Source organism: Megascapheus bottae, chromosome 3 (assembly GCF_031878675.1).
Source record: "Megascapheus bottae isolate mThoBot1 chromosome 3, mThoBot2.hap1, whole genome shotgun sequence".
Taxonomy (NCBI): domain Eukaryota; kingdom Metazoa; phylum Chordata; class Mammalia; order Rodentia; family Geomyidae; genus Megascapheus; species Megascapheus bottae.
In genome coordinates this window covers 70841104-70859911 of record NC_143511.1, presented here as the reverse complement: position 1 = coordinate 70859911, position 18808 = coordinate 70841104, and the positions used below count along the sequence as shown (strand labels likewise).

Below are 18808 nucleotides of genomic sequence, written 5' to 3'. Positions count from 1 at the left end.
AGGCGGGATCTAAGGATCACTGTTCACAGCTAGCCTAGGCAGGAAAGTCCATGACACTCTTATCCCTAATTAATCCACAAACAGATGGAAGTGGAGCTGTTGCTCAAGTAGTATGAAGCACCACCTTTGAGTGAAAGCTAAGGAACACCACACACACACACACACACACACACACAAATTATTTTGAAATAAGCTAAACTATAAGAAGAATTTGCTCTGGTAATTATAGTAAATTACAATTTTAAGTCATTTCCTCTTACGATAGCCAGGAATTATTGAGAAAACATATAAATGAATGCATACACAAACAGATATCAGGAGGATTGAACTTCCAGGCCAATCAAGGCAAAAATTTCTCTAGACTCTCAACCAATTAGACTCAGTGCTATGTACCTGTCATCCCAGCTTTACTGAGATTTTGAGAGACTTTATCTTAACAGAAATAAGCTGGGCATGGTGGCCTGTATCTGTCATCCAGCTATCAGCTAGGTTAAATAAAAAGTAAGATGCTTTCTCAGGAATAACCAGAGCAAGCCCAGCCTTATGCCTACCAGGCAGATGCTTTGCTGCTTGAATCATGTTTCCAGCTCTTTTTTGCTCTAGTTTCAAAGAATTTCTATTTTTTGTCCTTAGTAAAAGCAAGTTATCTGGATGACAGACATCTTAGAACTAGTTCTTTATATGAACTTTTTAATATTTTTAAATCAAAAGAGGATTCTTTTTAATTGGGAAAAAAAGAATTTCCCTCAGAGTACTTGAGTACATGGCAGTTACTGGTGTTCCCTGGAACATGGAATGTGCTGGCATCACCAGTGAGATCAGAGAAGCCTAGCTGGTGATGACAGTTTGAATCCTCAACAGTCATACTGGGCACAGAGAATGGCCTCTGCTGTTGCTCGATCAAGAGACATGTGAAGGTCGCAAGGTATGGGAGTGGCTGTGTGAATCACACCCCAATTCCCAGAGAGACAAGATAGGCTGTGATGTGTGGAAGAGGGAACCAGTTCTCCAGACATGTTTCCAAGATCTCTGCGGTGCTGATGTCAGGCCTAGTGGAGAGGGCTGAAAGGAAGAGCAGGTGGGTAAGGAGAATATAGATTTAAGTGTTGAGGAGAGTCCAATCTAATAATGGGAAACTGGCTAGATAGGACTGAGTCTCTCCTAAGAAAGAAATTGAGTGAAAAGCCAGGATTCACAACAGGGAAAGGAGCCTATGTTTTCAGTGTACTTACTAATGAATGAACTAAAGTGATTTAGAAGGGTGGACACTGGTGAACCTTGGAAGAGCTGATGTCTCAGAGCCACACCAGCCAAGGCTGCCACCCTGTGGCCTAGGTCCATACACTGGCTCTATCCTGTCCAACATTTGACCAAGCCACACATGCCCACTGGCAATGAGAGCAGCCTTCTTGTACCAAGAAGGACCTTGTAGTCGTAAGAAGTGAAACACAAATTATGAATGAATATAATTTAGATCCAAGCAGTCTGAGTTCCAGCTGTGTTTTCGAGTTGCATCAAAGTGCAGGAATTACTTAAATCCCTGCAGCTGCTACTGCCTTCTCTGTAAAAGAAGTACAATGGGTCATGGGATTATACAGAGGATGACATAAGATAATCCTACCACATGGGAACTTATTCAGGTGGTCTCAGGGCGGCCAGCAAGATAGGGCACTGGATTTTGACTTGAATACAACTTACATCTGTTTGCCTCATCTGGCTTTGGCTTTTGAGTACAGTCCAGTGTTCTTTCTAGTCTGTCCAATTGTGTCTTTTTATCCCCCTGCTCTTCTTTTGTCTAAGTAGAGGTAATTTGAACACCCAAGAATGGTCCTCCAGGGTTGGGATTGGATGGTGAGGGTGATCACAATGGCCACTGGTCACTTTCTTTCTCTCCATCCTCTTTAGAAGGAGTAGAGAACAGGAAACAGAGCCACAGAATGCCATTCTCATTGCACTCAGTCCCCATGAGAAGCTACTAGAAAAGATGTTCTTCCTGCCATGGCTTGTGTGCACAGGAGAGATGAGGATTGGAGGTTTCTTTCTACAGGTTCCTTGTGCTGTCCAGGGAACAGAGGTCAAGTGGGGAACCTGTGCCCAGACTTCCCTTCACCAGGGACACTTCTTCCCCACATAATGTCAGTGCTGACCCCACCCACTTCCCCCTCCACCCAGCTGCTTCCTTGCAGGAGGGGCTCCTGCAGGTCCACTCTGTAATTATGATTTGCTTTTTCTTGACATAATGTCATCAGTTTTAACAGGCAACTTAAAGCTTAGGTGATCAAAAGGGAACATCTGCCCCCAGCCACCACTTCCCTGAGCAGAATTCATCACTTTGAGATCACAAGAAAAACACAACTTTCCAGCCTTTTGGGTTTGTTGTTGTTAGGGCCAGTCCTGGGACTTGAACCTGAGCTTTCTTTGCTCAAAGCTTGCACACTACCACTTGAGCCACTGCCCCACTTCTGGCTATTTGTGATAGCTAATTGGAAAGCAGAGTCTCACAAACTTTCTTTCCAGGCTGTGTTTGAACCAAGATCCTTAGATCTCAGCCTGTTGAGTAACTAGGATTACCAGCATGAGCCACCAGAGCACAACAACTCTAGCCTTTTAACCAAATACATACCGTGTAGTTATTGCTAGAATCAAATAAATGTCCACATTCTGATCATCTTATTTTATAACTGATACTACTCTTCATGTGATCCACAATGGCTAATACTTATTGAGCACTTAAAACCAGGTCAGTGTGTAAAACTCATGACTTCACTGAATCCTCTCAATCTTCTGTGAGGTAACCATTATTAAACAGATGAGGACATGGAGGCACTAGATCCACTTGCCCACGTAATAAATAACAGAAGGGAGATGTGAACCTAGGCCTGCCTGTTGTGGTGCTTGTTCCTGTCACCACCCTGTCATCATCACTTAGAGAGCAAAGGGGAGCCTTTTCTCTTACCTCCTCTAAATCTAGGACATTGGATGAGGTCACACTGCTGTCCCCATAATAAAGGCCTCTCCTCTGTATTGACAGTGGAGCACTATCCTTCAGTTCTGAATAGGTCTCAAGAAATAGCTGATGCTGTGGTCATTTGGGGTCCCACTGCTATTGGGACCTGGGTCTTTGACATCCAAATGTGGAGAATGACCCCATCCTTTAGGTGCAACAACTGGCCAGACCCATAGCCTGCCAGTGTGGCCTCATTCACCATCTTGGGAACCCCCATACAGAGGGGATAAATGCAGGAGACAGGGAGGAAGCACTTGCCTTCTTCTGCCTCAGCCTTCATGACAGGACTGTGACTCCTCTGCTCTCTGAAAACTTCCAGGTATCATTGAGTGGCTTACAGAAGAAAAGAGCCTACATCTCTTCCTGGGAAGACTTTATACCTAATCTGTACCTGATCAGTCTCTTCTATCTCCCTGGATTTAGTGGAGGTGAGGCAAGCAGGTGAGGGGCAGCGTTTCATGACAGAGGGGCTAAGGTACAGCTTCCTGGCTTGTAACCAGATGCCCTGCTAAGGCATGAGTAGAGAGGGGAATGTAGGCTTGGGAAAAGGCATGAATGATTCAGAGATCTCTTTTGAGCAAAAGAGGACATATATGGACAGGAAGGATCTTCTCAGCAAAATGGAGGGGAAGGTGAAAGCAGAGGCCGAATGGAAAAAGGAACAAAAGGGAGGGTATGAAGGTATGAGACCCAGCCCAGGTTCTGTTCAGAGGCAAATGTCAGAGCAGTGAGATGAGAATGAGAAGAGAGAGGAAGACTGATGAGCGAGACCAAGGGGATGTGGTTTCCAGGTAGTGCTACAAACTCTCAGGGTGAGCCAAGACCAGCAGAGCTCCAGGGACATCACCATCACAGACTAAAGTGAGTGGGTCAGATCCAGATCCTGATCCCTGCAGCTTGGTGGAACATGACCTTCAGGCTATGGGCTGGAAGTCTGCTGAGAACTGAAGAAATCACTCTCAGGAAATCTCATCAGGTAGCAAGTTAGGTAGGAAGATACTTTTCAGTTCACAGACAGAGACAGGAAGATAGACTTTACCTGGCTATTACCCAGGCTTTTGACTTCTCTGTATCCACCCTATTCCTAGCAGCAAGTAGGCCTGGGCCTCCACCCTGGATGCCCCTGTTGCAAATCTGGGATTAATACCATCCCAATGCCCGCCCTTTGGAGTGCCTGGGGCTGATCTTGTCTCAGAAGCAAGAACCTTTCCCCAGCCTGCTATGTCACATTCCCTGGCCTTCAAGAAAGACAAGCTTTGTGTTCTACCTCCCCAGTTCCTCACTCTGGTCAAGCAGTCTCCTGTTGGGTCTCATTCCAAGACTGTTGCTCCCAGGGAATCCCCCATGGACCCCTCTACCCATCATCTGAAATACAGAGCCTTTAACTTAGCACCAGTTTCTCAGAAACCAACTCCTCCCTTTCACCTCCAGCTCTCAGAGCTTTCTAGGTAACCTTGAAATTTCCTGGCAGCTTCACCTTGATAGGAAATTATAGATTATTGATAGAATTATGCAAATAATGCTTGGTTTTGTTACTAGATACTTGACAGGCCCTCTGTGTAGAGACGTCTCCTAAGGAGTGCTTACTTCCACAGCAGGGGGAAGGCCCAGAAGTTGGCACCATTTGTCTCAGTTTAGATAAGAGGAGAATAAATCATGAAGTCGCTTATTGATCCAGAAAGTCAGGGAGCCCAGAGTCCTGATTCTTAGACCCTGCCATCATGCTCTCTGGCATGACAGTCACTAGCCCTTTGGATAGCTTTTTATATTTAAGTTTCAGTGGATTGAAATAAAGTGCAATTAACAATCTACTTGCTAAATGATAACCCTTACATTCTAAATATTCAGTAGCTGCAGGGAGAAAGTATATACAAATCATAGAACACAATGATAGAACATTCCAGTGAGGAGGTCCAAAAGAAGCCAGCCCAAGCAGACAAATCCAAGAGACCTTTTTTTTTTGCCAATCCTGGGGCTTGAACTCAGAGCTGGTCACTGTCCTTCATCTTTCTCAAGGCTAGAACTCTACCCTTGAGTCACAGCACCACTTCTAGCTTTTTCTGTGAATGTGGTACCAAGAAATCAAACCCAGGGCTTTGTGCATGCTAGGCAAGCACTCCTGGCCCAAAAGACTCTTTATCTCCAGTTAACCAGCAAAAGACAAGAAGTTGGAGGCACGGCTTGAGGAGTAGAGTGCCAGCCTTGAGCACAAAAGCCAAGTGAGAACTTGAAGCCCTGTATTCAAAATCTTACTACTGGCGCGCACGCGCGCGCGCACACACACACACACACACACACACACACACACACACATACACAGATAGAATATTTCCACCTTGGAGTAAGCCCTTCTGCACAGCCTAGAAGTTGGAAGCTCTTGATCTAAATATCTAGGCAAAGAACAAGTCATTGCCTGGCTTCACTACACCCCATCCCAATCCATTCTGTAAAAGGGAGGACCCCCCCCCCATGCTTCTGTAGGTCTGAGTGACCCTGACTTGTCTTTCATTTCTTACCCACAGCTGTTTCCAGCCCCTCTGGGAGTGTGCCAGAGCACTCTTGCCACCAAGACACAAAGAATGAGACTGAGTGCTAAGAATGGAGTTGTGATGGATGCATGCTGGACCATCCAACAGTAAAGTTTTCCTAAGGAACTACGTCCTCCCCCACAACATGGCCCTTTGAAGAGAGCCAGAATGACTGGCTCTACTCCAGCTTGGATATTGCGTATGGGAATCACTTGCCCAGCCCAAGCTGTGTAATGGTGCTAGAAGCAAAGCCTCCATGGCTGCCAGGAACTTCCAAGACCAAGGAAGGTCACATCTGCTCAAAGTTCTATATTCCTCATGGATTCTCTACACTCAGAGCTTACATCTGGGAAAGAGTTATTCTCTCATCAGTGCCCCCATTTTCTAGAGGTACTGCACTGCAATTTGCACAGAGCATGTCATTGAAGCTGAGCCAACTTGACCTTCAGAGCCACACCTCACAAGGTCATCCAAGCTCCTTCCAACCTGGTGAATCTCAAGCTTTCATTCTCCAGCCTCCAGGCTGTACCCATGGCCTATGCCTCCAAGCAGCCCTGACCACCGCCGGGGCCACAGTCAGTTTCCAGATCATTACTTCTGGCTTAAAGTACCTTGCTTTGCTGCAGCTGCCACAGTAACCCATGACCCAGGAGCTCAAGGAGCAGATACAACCTCTGCTTTCTGACTGCTTTTGTGACAGGGGACCCAGGAGGAAGTGAGCATGGGATGCCACAGCTATTCCTACTGAGTGGACCCTCGGGGACAGACAGTTGGAGTCATCAACACACTCTTCTCTTTTCCTTGAATGGAGCCTAGAAGAGAATGCAGGCCTTTTCCTCTAGGTTTGTCCCTTTCTTGCCAGACAGAAGGGACATTTCCAATGAACACACCCTCCTTAACAGTAAGCCCCTCAAAAGGGTCTAGCTCCCGGGGGGGGGGTCCCAAACCCTTTCTCAACAACCAGGAAGCTAGCATGCATTTTATCATTAGATCTACAAATAGCAAGTGTCTCTGACCACCACCTCCCTACCCCCAGACCATGTGCTAACACAAGGACCAGAAACCTATTTGCAAAAACATTGCCAAAGACCCAGTTACTGTTAGTCTGTATAACTATATAACTATATTTCTCACTGCTAAAAAGGAGGGGGCATACAAATTTTTTAAAAGGCCCATGATTAATGTTGGGAACACAGAGTTTAACAAAAAGATAATTCTTGCGCACACACACTCAACAAATCAACATTTTCAAGAATAGTCCTAGGTTTTTATTGCATGGATAGCCAAGAAAATACAATGCAAAGCTGCTATGAAAAGAATGATAATTCCCAGAGCTTGGAAATATGTTTTGTTGATAACTTGGGGAGGGGATCTGGGAAGCTACCCCCTTCCCCAATTTTGTACATATCTCTAAGGAGATTGTAGAAATGCAAGCCTCCTGGGTCAGGGAAAAGCGTTTGTCATTGATGAAATGATCCACAGGAACATTTCCATGCTGCTCTCTGGCTGTCTTAGCCACAGGGAAGCTCCCTTTCTCTGGGCAGGTTTCAGTCTACAGCCAGGATAGAGAACAATGGATTTCTCCCATACAAGAAGGCAAGGACCTGTGCTCTTTGACAAAGGGACAAGAAAGATCCTGGGTTCTCTCTCTAACCATTTGGAATATAAAGACATCTCTCCAAGGACCAGCAAAGTCTTGGGTGGCTCAGCTTTTTACAGCCAAGACCTCACTATTTCTGGCCTTCCTTCTTTGGAAGTGTAAATACCTAAAAAGGTGCACTGCAAGCTTCTGTCACTTTGAGAATAAAGTCCTGTCCAGGCTTTGACCATTTGGCCCTCTGATAATGCTAGGAGCTTTTTAGGATAAGCTAAATGTGTTTAGAAGTGGAAACAAGCACTCTCCATCTTCCTACAATTCCTATGTCTTGGGGGTGAAGGTACTTAACCAGTCCCCACACAACATGGCACAAAGGAGATGGGATTTTGAAGTTGGGAGATGATCTGAGGTTTCCTCTGGGGGAAAAAAAACAAATTGAGTAAACTCAACTCTAAGCATACTTTTACTATAGACATTACATTTTCTTGAATATAACAAGGAAAAAATGTAGTGTGACATCAAGAAAATCTGCAGGAGTGCACTCTGTACTCTTGATACAAATGGTAATGTGTATTAGTAAGAAATGGAACAAATTACAGGATGGATTATTCTGGATTTTTTAAATCATTTTATTTCTTGACCTGGAAGACTGTCCACTAGAAAAGATAGAATTAAAGAGATAGATACTGGGTGGCATATGTCAAAGATTCTAGGAAAACATTTCTACATATTTTGTAAAATGAAAAAACACATTTGGGTAACCATAGGTTATCTGATCACAGAGCAACTTGTCTTTGGACAAGTAGAGATGGGAAAGCAAGTAGGGCTTAAATGCTGCAAAAAAAAAAAACGCATAGTGAATTCTACCAATGGAAAATACAGAATGTAAAATTCTGTGAGATTACTACAATATATGCACATCAAATGTGCACCTGGGCAAGGAACTAGGATATGATAGCAATAAATGAAAATATTTCAGGACTGAGATTTATTCATTCAACATGTATATTGATCCAAGCATTGTGTTTGTCCCTGAAGATCCAATACTAGACATTGGCCAGTAATAAACATAGTTAACTCTGTCAGGGATGGGATGGGGGGGATAGAGTGATGGTCAAAAATAAATGCATCACAAAATGTCAGGTGGCATTAAGTGCCATGATGAAAACTTAAACAGGAGAAGGACTAGAGAGAGAAAGAGATAGGCTGCTATTCTAAAGGATGAGGAGAGAATGCCTCTCTAGAGAAGCAACACCTGAACAGGGATAGCTCTACATAGGGGAGCAGTCATTTTCTCCTCCCCTTAGCAGGCATCATGAGGCTTTTGGCCTCTTATTTCCTGGCTTATTTCTGGACCCTCTCAGAAGACTCCAATTTATGGAGCTCCTAAACCATGCACAGCATATTCTGTGTGACCTTACTAGTATAGCAGAGGTGGTAAATGTGTGCCTTCCTTTCTCTGGGAAACACATACTTCTCCATTTTACATGTAGATTAAAATTGTTCTGGAGGCAGTTAGGTATGGAAGGAAACAGCATGACATTGGGGGCACTCTTAGCTTCAACTCCTGGCTTTCCTATTCCGTAACCTTAAACAAGTTATTTAACCCCTCCATGCCATCCTCAGTAAAGCAGGGGATGATAATACCAGTTACCTCAGAGACATAATAAACTTTAAAATATAAACCAGTGTCAAGTACTAATAGCTAAAAACTACATCTTATTGCTATTTGTTATTGTCATTACTAATTATTGCTTTGCTACTGCACTTAAAGGTTAGCTGGTCTATAATTGGCAAATAAAAATGGACTGTCTTAAAACACATATGTGATGTTTTGGCATGTGTGTGTATTCTCTGTGAAATGATTAGAATCAAGCAAATAAACAGCACATCTCAGTTACCTTCGGTGGGGATGGGTAACATTTAAGATCTATAGTTATCATTTGAAATGAGGATGTGTGGAGCCTTCAGCTTTAGTCTTTTACTTTAGGTTGGCCTAGCTATTCAGTCTTTTCTGTTTCCATAAAAATTCTAGCACCACACTGGCCATGGGGAATCTTCTCATTTATTTACATTTTCTTCAATTTTTTTTCCATCAATGTCTTAACAGTTTCCTAGGTGCAGATCTTTTGCCTTGTTGATTAGGTTTATTCCCAATCAAAGTTAATTCCTCTGTTTTCTGAGAGTGGATATCTTATTGGCAGGGGACGGGAAGGGGAAGATTAGGAAGTAACAATAGGTCTCCACTGTTGTGAAGCATGCAATCATAGCAGGCTTTGCTGTGGAGGTATTTACTTGAGCTGAATGAAGGAGTCAGAATATATCTTTAAGGAAGAGGTTATATCTCAAATATATATTCATATATACATATATATATTACATATGTACCCAACTTGAAAATGCTTTTAGATTCACAGGTTTGTTTTTTTCAGTTGTTAGTGAGACTTGAACTCTGGACCTGGGCATTGTCCCTGAGCTCTTCAGCTCAAGGCTAGCACTCTACCACTTTGAGCCACAGCACTACTTCTAGTTTTCTGATGGTTAATTGGAGGTAAGCGTCTGATGGTTTTTTGTGCCTTAGCTAGCTTGGACTGTGATCCTCAGATCTCAGTCTCCAGAGTAGCCAGGATTACAGGCATGAGCCATTGTGCTCATGCCTATAAACCAAGTCAATAGATATATAAGAAACGTTTCTGGGGCCAGGAGTTTGGCCTAGTGGTAGAGTTCCCACCTAGCATGCACGAAGACCAGAGTTCAATTCCTTGGTACCACATACATAGAAAAAAGCCAGAAGTGGTGTTGTGGCGTAAGTGGTAGAGCTCTAGCCTTGAGAAAGCCCAAGGACAGTGCTTAGGCCCTGAGTTGAAGCCCCAGGACTGGCAAAAGAAAGAAACATTTCTATACCTGAAATATTTGTCATTGAAAAAACAATTCACATACATGCTACCTTATCTTAAGCTATTCTATGATCAAATATTGAGATTAGCTATAAACCACATCTTGTTGGAATATATACATACATATTTTTACCATAAAATATTGGATCACAACAAAATTCAAATATTTTATGGAAAATTTTCAACAAAAATCTCTAAAACTTTTCAGTATTACTCTATTCCAAAAAAATGATTTTCCTGTTTATTATTATGGTCTGTGCATACATGCAATCAATCCCAGCACTTGAGAAGCTGAAGACAGGATGCTAACATTCAAACACTCTGTCTCAAAAGAAAAATTAAAAATGAATAGGAAATGTGATAATGGGTTTGTGTAACTACAAGGGACAGAAGGACAGACCCTGAACCCATGGAGAGGGTAGTAACTAGAGTAAACTTGGACAGTCCATGTATGGAAAGTTCTGTGCAAGGATGAGAACACAGTACGTTCTGGGCACCAGTCCCTACCTAGAAAGAGGGAGGGAGAAACTGAAACAGCCTCTGCTAAGCATGTTTAGAGATGACAAGGGGCTGAAAGTGGTCATAGTGTAGGAGAAAGGCAGGTTGCTAAAGGTAAGAAGGAAAAACTAGGACCAGTGCACAGTTCCAGGCCGAGAATGCAGTTCATAAGAAAGCAAGGCTATATCCTGGAGCTGGGAGGGCTGTGTGAGATGCCTCTGCTAGACCATCTAGCAGCCCTTGTTCTCATGGTCTGCCTCTGCACTGAACATTCAATGTGAACAAGAGACTGGCCATACCCATCCCTGCACCTTGCCTGAGAACAGAGCTCCCAGCTTCATCAGAGCACAGAGCAGCTTGAAATAAAAACTTCTCGCTGTCACTCATTCCTAGAGCTAAGCAACAGCCGTGGATGGAAATGGAAATGTTTGGGTCCTTTCTGGAAAGCCTAAACAACTGCTTGAACTGTTCTCTTTGTGGTGGTTGTAGGCTTGAACCCAGGGTCTCACACTTGCTAGGCAAATGTTCTAGCATCTGAGTCACACATCCTAGGTTTTTTGCTTACAATTTGATTCTTGAAATAAGGTCTTATGCTAACTTTTTCAAGTCTGAGTTTGAGCTCAAGATCCTCCAGCTTCCGGAAGATCTGGGTTTACAGGTATGTACCACAGTGTCTAGCCTGAACTTTATTCTTTTTTAAATTTTTTTTTGCCAGTCCTGGGGCTTGAACTCAGGGCCTAAGCAGTGTCCCTGGGCTTCTCAAGGCTAGAGCTGTACCACTTGAGCCACAGCACCACTTCCAACTCTTTTCTATGTATGTGGTACTGAGGAATCAAACCCGGGTTTTTGTGCATGCTAGGCAAGCACTCTACCACTAGGTCACACTCCCAGCCCCTTTTTAAATTTTCTTTTTGTCTGTCATGGGGCTTGAACTCTGGGCCTGGGCACTGTCCCTGAGCTCTTCAGCTCAAAGCTAGTGCTCTACTACTTTGAGCCACAGCACCACTTCCAGTTTTCTGGTGGTTAATTGGAGTTAAGAGTCTGATGGACTTTTGATCTTCAGATCCTCCGCCTCCTAAGTAGGGAAGATTACGGGAGTGAACCACCATAATCCAGCTCACTTTATTCTTTTATTTATTTCCTTCATTTGGGCTGGGTTTTCTGTAAAAGAAGATGTTGGTATAATGATCAGTCTTACGCACTGCCTCTGAATAACAAGGGGGGAGAAACAAGAAAGCGTAAATGTGGCTTCCCAGTAATTGTGGAGCTACCAATCTAATGTTGATTGCTTATCTCTGAACTTCCTTTAAATGCTAATCTATTAAATTTATGTCATCATCATTTTGAGTTCTCTAGTACTTGTGGACCAAATCCTGGACAAGGAAAGAACATATGTCTTTTTCTCTCTCTCTCTGTTTTCCAGATATCCTCCTTTTCCAATGCTGCTGCTGTTTTATAGGATTATATTTATTTCAGTGAATTGAGAGTTCAGAAGAGAGTTGCATTGGAAACATCTGGCTATGTACAGGCTAGAGACTGCGCCTTTATGGTGGATGAAAGAATTACCAGGGAAGGCTATTCAATGTTGATTCCCAGGACCTACTCACCATTCTGACTTCTTAGATCAGGAATAGCCCAAAAATAGCTATCACAACAAGCGCACCAGCTAATTCTCACCTCATTTTGAAAATTATTATTACAGAAATCAGAAGTCTTGATTTCTAAAGATATTAACTGAGAGAGTTGTGAAGGATGTTAACTATAACACTCCATTTTCCAGTCATATCCAACTCAAATTCATTCACTGATCCAGAATTCATATGCCTTGTGGGATACAAATGAGTTTCCTGTGTAACACATGTGCTATGTATAAGTAACAGCTTCAAAACCTTTGGTGCACCTGACCCACAAGCATGGTGATTGTCTCATTATGAATCATAACAATAATTATCACCATCATTGCATCCATAATAACTGTCATTTATTAAGTCCCACTAAGGGTCAAACACTGAGTCAAATATTTTGCTAGCATTGTCTCCCTTAACACAGCAACTCCATGAAGCAAATATTGTCATTATCCCTACTGTCCCCATGAGGAAACTGAGATTAGGGAAATGATTATAAGTTCAAGGTTATGAACTCAAGGTTATGAACAAGTTCAAGGTTACAAAGTGATGCAGCACTTGAATTCAGACTGAACTACAAATCCCATACTCTTTCCAGTAAGGTGCCTACATTATTCTCCTAACCTAATCTCCAAAGAATTCCTGTGACAATTAAAACGACCATACAAATAACATTTCATCAAAATCCAGAAAGAATAATTTCTCTAAAATTAAAAATAAGAAACAAACCTGACTAGTTTGGGGATTTTGATACCAGACAAGATAGAGAAGGCCATGCCAGGTGCAGTGGCTGGCCCCTGTAATCCTAGCTACTCAGGAAGCTGAGATCTGAGGATCAAGGTTCAGAGATAGCCCAGGCACTAATGACTGTGAGACTCTTATCTCCAATTAACTACCAGAAAAAGGGAAATGGCACTGCTGCGACTCAAGGGGTACCCCGGCCACCGGCCATAGCCTTAAGCTGAAGAGCTCAGAGACAATATCCAGGCCCAAGGGTAGTGCAGTAGCCTTGGCCCCCATGACCCCCCCAACACACACCAAAAAAAAATCCTAGAGAAGACCCTCCCTTCACACAACCCATCTCTCCCTAGTACCTAGTTATAACTACAAATTCTGAACAAAACTTAAAGAGGAGCCACTTGAAAAATAAACAAAAGCAGTTAATAGGGAGTGGAAAGAGGCAGATACAAGATTTCCTGCCTCAAAACAAGCGAAAAATAAAGATTGGCCGGGAATTTGGCCTAGTTGTAGAGTGCTTGCCTAGCATGCACAAAGACCTGGGTTTGATTCCTCAGTACCACATACATAGAAAAAAAGATGGAAGTGGTTCTGTGACTCAAGTGGTAGAGCTCTAGCCCTGAGAAAGTCCAAGGACAGTGATCAGGCCCTGAGCCCAAGCCCAGGACTGGCAAAAAAATAATAATCAAAAAGGCCAGGCCTTGGTGGTTCATGCCTAGCTACTCAGGAGACTGAGATCTGAGGATCATGGTTCAAAGGCAGCTAGGAAGAAAAGTCCTTGACAGTCCTACCTCCAATTAACCCCTCCACACACACACACCCAAAAAAGCTGAAGTTGTAGCTCAAATGATAGAGTGCTAACTGTGAAGAAAAAAAAATATTTTAAGCTTAAGGGCAGTACCTAGGCCTGAGTTCAAGACCTGGGACTGGCATGTGCACATGCACACATACACAAACACAGAGATACATATGGACACAATCACACAATACACATACATACACACATAGAGAGGGCGGGGAGGGGGGCAGGCTCAAGCCTGTAATCCAGCTATTATGAAAACAGAAATCAGGAGATTATAGTTTGAGGCCAGCCATCTAAACCAATGACTGGGTACAGTGTCGTGTGCCTGCCATTCTAGCTAAGGGGAAGCAGAGTGCTTGAGTGCAATGGCAAGTGTCTGACGGGAAAGCAAAAGTAGGAAAATCATAGTCCAATTTGTCAGGAACATGAAAGAGCCTATCTCAAAAATAACCAAACATGGGCTGGGCACAGTGGTTCACGCCTGTAATCCTAGCTACTCAGGAGGCTGAGATCTGAGGATCACCGATCAAAGCCAGCATGGGCAGGAAAGTCTGTGAGACTCTTATCTCCAATTAACCACTAGAAAACCAGAAGTGGTATTGTGGCTACAGGGGTAGGGCAGTAGCCTTGAGCTGAAGAGCTCAGTGACAATGCCCAGGCCCAGATTTCAAGCCCCATGGCCGACAAAAATAATAATAATAAAATAGATAAATAATCAAACATAGGCTGGAGGCTCTATTCAAGTGCAGAGCTTCTGTCTAGCAAGCATGAGGGCTTGAGTTCAATCTACAACTGCAACAAGAAAAACAAATCTAGCATATTATAAATGATATACTACTATCCTATAATACCCATATTTGTTAAAGAAAGAACAAAGAAAAGAAAAAACATGCAGAAGAATTTAAGACTGATGAATTCATGGGCTACAGTGTTAGAAGGAATTGCTCACTTTCTGGTAAACTCTTTTGTGCTGTAATTTTCTAGAAGGTTAATTTGGTCGGCAGGAAGTAGTTTTCGCTTCCCACTGCGTGGCAGGTATGGGCATGTTTTACCACTGTACTAGATGGAGACCTCTCAGCTTTCCCTGAGGCGGACTCTTAATTCACTCAACCATCAGAACCCATGTAATTACAGCCTGTTAAAACCTAAAGCACTCAGCTCGCTCCACCCCTCCCCGTCTAGGATCACCTCCTGTCTCGTCTGGCAGCAGCTAGGATTCTCAGGTTAGGTTTTGCATCTATCCTCAGTCCCCCACCAGCTAACTTCTGCAGTACTGCTTTGGGAGATTCTTAGTTATTTGACTGAGGTAGAGAGCAAGAACTCATTTTACTTATTAGTGGGATGGACCCAAGACTGCATATCAATGCTCCAGACTGCAGTCATGGCTCTGTGACCAGCAGCACAAACCATGGCAGCTTACATCATTCTGAGCCTCTATTTGCCCATCTGTAAAAATGACTTGACCAGAACCAAAAAAAAATCTACTTGCAAACAGTAATGTAGCTTTGCTTTTTCATCCACTAAGGGAAATTTCCTTGGACTTAGCCTCTTCCTCTTTGTCACACCATCTCATTTTTCCTAGCATGCTCAACTTGGTTCTGTCTTCACTAAACTTTTATTCCTCAGAGCTACTGTACAAATTATACATGATGTTGCTATGTTTATTGAAAAGGAAGTGTAGCTGCTAAGTTAGAAGAAAATGGGGAATAAAAACAGAAGGAAGGAAAAAAGAAACCAAGCAAGAGGTTGGGGAGGGCAGTCAAGAGGAAGAATAGAAAGAAATGGAGGAGGAGGTGGTAGTGGTAGAAGTAGAGAAAGAAAAGGAGATGAAAGGGACAAAGGAGGAGGAGATGGAGGTGGTGGTTGAGGAGGAGAAAGAAAAGAGGAGAGGAGAAAAAGAGGAGAAGGAGGAGGTAATGGTGAAAAGGGAAAAGGAGAAGAAAAAGAAGAGCAGAAAGATGAGTAGGGGGAAAGGAAAGAAAGGAAAAAGGACAAGGAAGGAAGGGAGGAAGGAAGGAAGGAAGGAAGGAAGGAAGGAAGGAAGGAAGGAAGGAGAGAAAGAAATAGAGAAAAAGATATAGGATGATAAAATAAGAAGGGATTGAGAAAGGTTATTGTAGACAACATATGTTAGCTTATTTTGAGAGATTTGTGGTATGAATTAGCAAAGTGGATAGATGATACCTGATAGATAAGTAGGTAGATATTAGACAGATAGATGAAGGGATTGATAGACAGACAGAACAAATAGGAAGGGAAGAGGGGAGAGGGAAGAGAGGATTTGACTGGGTCATAGACATACATACTCGTCTGAGAGACAGAAGTAAACGTTCCAAGTATGTCTTGCAATGTATAGCAAGTTGATAGATCTGTGCATATAGTAGTGTCTAGAAGAAGCTATTGAGTCAGCCCAGTTTTCTATTGATCACACAAGGATAGCCCTTGAAGCGTCACTGAGGTGTGAAAGGTCCAGTGAGATCATAGGTACAAAATTATAGTTGTGCCAGGTGTCTGTGGCTCATGCCCATAATCCTAGCTATTCAGGACTGTGAGATCTGAGGATTGAGGTTTGAAGCCAGCAGCAGGCAAAATAGCAAGACTCTTATCTCCAGTTAACTACCTAAAAAAACAGAAACTAGAGGTGATACAAATACATAAATAAATAATTATTTGATTTCTAAGTTTCCTTGGACTTGCCTATGGGGGTCTTAGCTCAGATTAGTCACCTGATGCTGTGACTACTGAGTGGTTCAGGAGCAGAGAAGTATGGAATTGCACAGATGAGTGGAGAGGTGTCTTCTGGAAATGATAAAGTGTCAGCTCATTCATCCTTGCATTCAGCCAGCAGCCACCACAGCTCGGCTGTATAGATGATAATTGTTTCTATAATAATTCCAAAATTGTATTAAGGAACCTGGAACATGCTGCACAAATATAGTTTGGATATTATAAAACATTAATGGATTTTTTTTCTTTCTCTGATTTTCTCCCTCTGTCTCTCTTTCTGTCTCTCTTTCTGTCTCTTTCTGTCTCTCTCTCTCTCTCTTTCTCTCTCTCTCTCTCTCTCTCTCTCTCTCTCTCTCTCTCTCTCTCTCCCTCCCTCTCTCTCTCTCTCTCACACACACACACACACACACATACACACTCACAAACATACCAACAGCTCAAATTTATATATAACCCTTCACAAAAGGGAAGAGAGGCAAAAATGTCTATGATGACTCAGAAAACCTAAAACAGATTTTGCCACCAGTAAGAATGAGCACATTTAATTGAAGTCATGGGGAAAATCTAAAACCACATTTAACTTTCGGACAGAAGCACGGAACCCTCACATGCATACTCCTCAGCAATAGTTATTGGTTGAGTGGATAATTAATGTTGGGGTGGGGAGGTGGTTCTGTCATAGCTGGGGCTCAGTGGAGCAGTCCCTGCTCTCTTTTAAGGAAGAAAGAAATGACCAAAAAAGATTTGTTTTCTAGTCCTGGTGTGGCCACTTTGAATCCATGGTTCTTCCAGTGGGTCATAAGCTTCATTGGACCTCAGTTTTCTTACCTGTAGAATGGAGTTAATGCTAGCTTCCCTGTGCTTCTTACAATGTGAGCCGGAGAGCAGAATGAGACAATATACATACTCAAGGATGTACTTTGTGTGTACTCAAGGATCCAAAGTCTATGACAATTGTCTTTTTTTTTCCTTTATTTATTTTCTGTGTATGCTGATTGGTCTTGGGTTTTGAACTCAGGGCCTGGTTGCTATCCTTGAGCAAAATATGCTCAGGGATAGCACTCTACCACTTGAACCACAGTGCCACTTCCAACTTTTTTGATGCTTAATTGGAGATAAGAGTCTCAGACTTTCTTACCTGGGCTGACTTGGAACTTTGATCTTCAGATGTCAGCTTTCTGAAGGGCTAAGAGTACAGGTGTGAGCCACTGCCAACTGGGGTTGATACCTCTCTTCTTTACCAAATTGCTTTTCAAGAACCGACAAGGGACAGTGCATAAGTTACCCATGGCAACACATCAGTGCTGGCTGGGGACCTTGACATTGTCCTCTCTGTACCAACAAGAGCCCACTTCATCCAGCAGACATTGTAAGGACACAAAACAAATTTGTTTTCATTGTGAAACAACCCATCTGCTATGGGACAACAAATTAAGCCCTGGGTGACTATTCCTGTAAAACACGCCCTTGTGCTTAGCACTGCTATTATGGGGTGGAGGATAGACAGGGTGAAGAATCAATTAAAACTCTGACACAGCTAGGGAGCTCAGACCTGTTGCACTGGTTTTCCCCAGAGGAAACTCCTCGTGTTGCATAGCTCTCAGAAGGCCATCCAAGCAAGATTTCTGAGACAAGTTCTGAGGTTTCCAAAGTAGATGAGCTTTTCCAAAGACTTTTTAAAAGTGTTATTTATAGGATTACAGCATCCGAGTCACAATTAGTCCCACAGCGTCATGGTGGAACAAGAGGGATTAACATCAGGAGGGAATTCTCCAGAAAACTGTGAGTTCTCTTGGGGAAGGAAAAAAAACAGGGGTGGGGACATTGCTGGGACCAAACTGAACACCCATGGTGAAGGGAAAGGCTAAGCAGGTGAAACTGAGGGGTATTAAAACATAACTTCCTGGCCATTTACTTTTTGTCAGGCTCTACATAAACAGTACAGAATTCTTCTGTAACGCGTGCCAGTGGTCATGCCTATCATGGTAACCACCTCTGTAGGCTAAGTTCAGGAAAAATACAATGCCCAGCCAGCCCGGGTAGAGACCATGAGACTCCATCTCAAGCTGGGTGTGACAGTGTATGCTATCGGAACTGAAAACAGGTAGATCTTAGTCCAGGCACACGTCTAGGCAGGAAGTAAGACCCTGTCTGAAAATAGCCAGAGCAAAAAGGCAACAGTTTGGCTCAGGTATAAAGTAAGCTGCTTAGCAAGCAAGAAGTACTATGTTCAACCTCCAGTACTACCAATTAAAAGAGAAAAGTTTTAAATCAGACATCTGTCTTAATCATCTTTCTACTTCATTGTCTGAAGTGACTTTTCTCAATCTGAATAACCAGAATGATTTCCAGAAGTGTTGTCTTATAAATGGACATCCCTGGAAATAAA

General features: G+C 43.0%; 1 long non-coding RNA gene across 1 annotated transcript; it reads left to right on the top strand.

Annotated features, from left to right (window-relative positions):
- The first annotated feature begins 827 nt into the window (after positions 1–827).
- Positions 828–8955, top strand: LOC150065758 (uncharacterized). The gene is made up of 2 exons (XR_016534984.1): positions 828–1078; positions 5530–8955. It is a non-coding gene; the product is annotated as an uncharacterized LOC150065758 (long non-coding RNA).
- The last annotated feature ends 9853 nt before the right edge of the window (positions 8956–18808 follow it).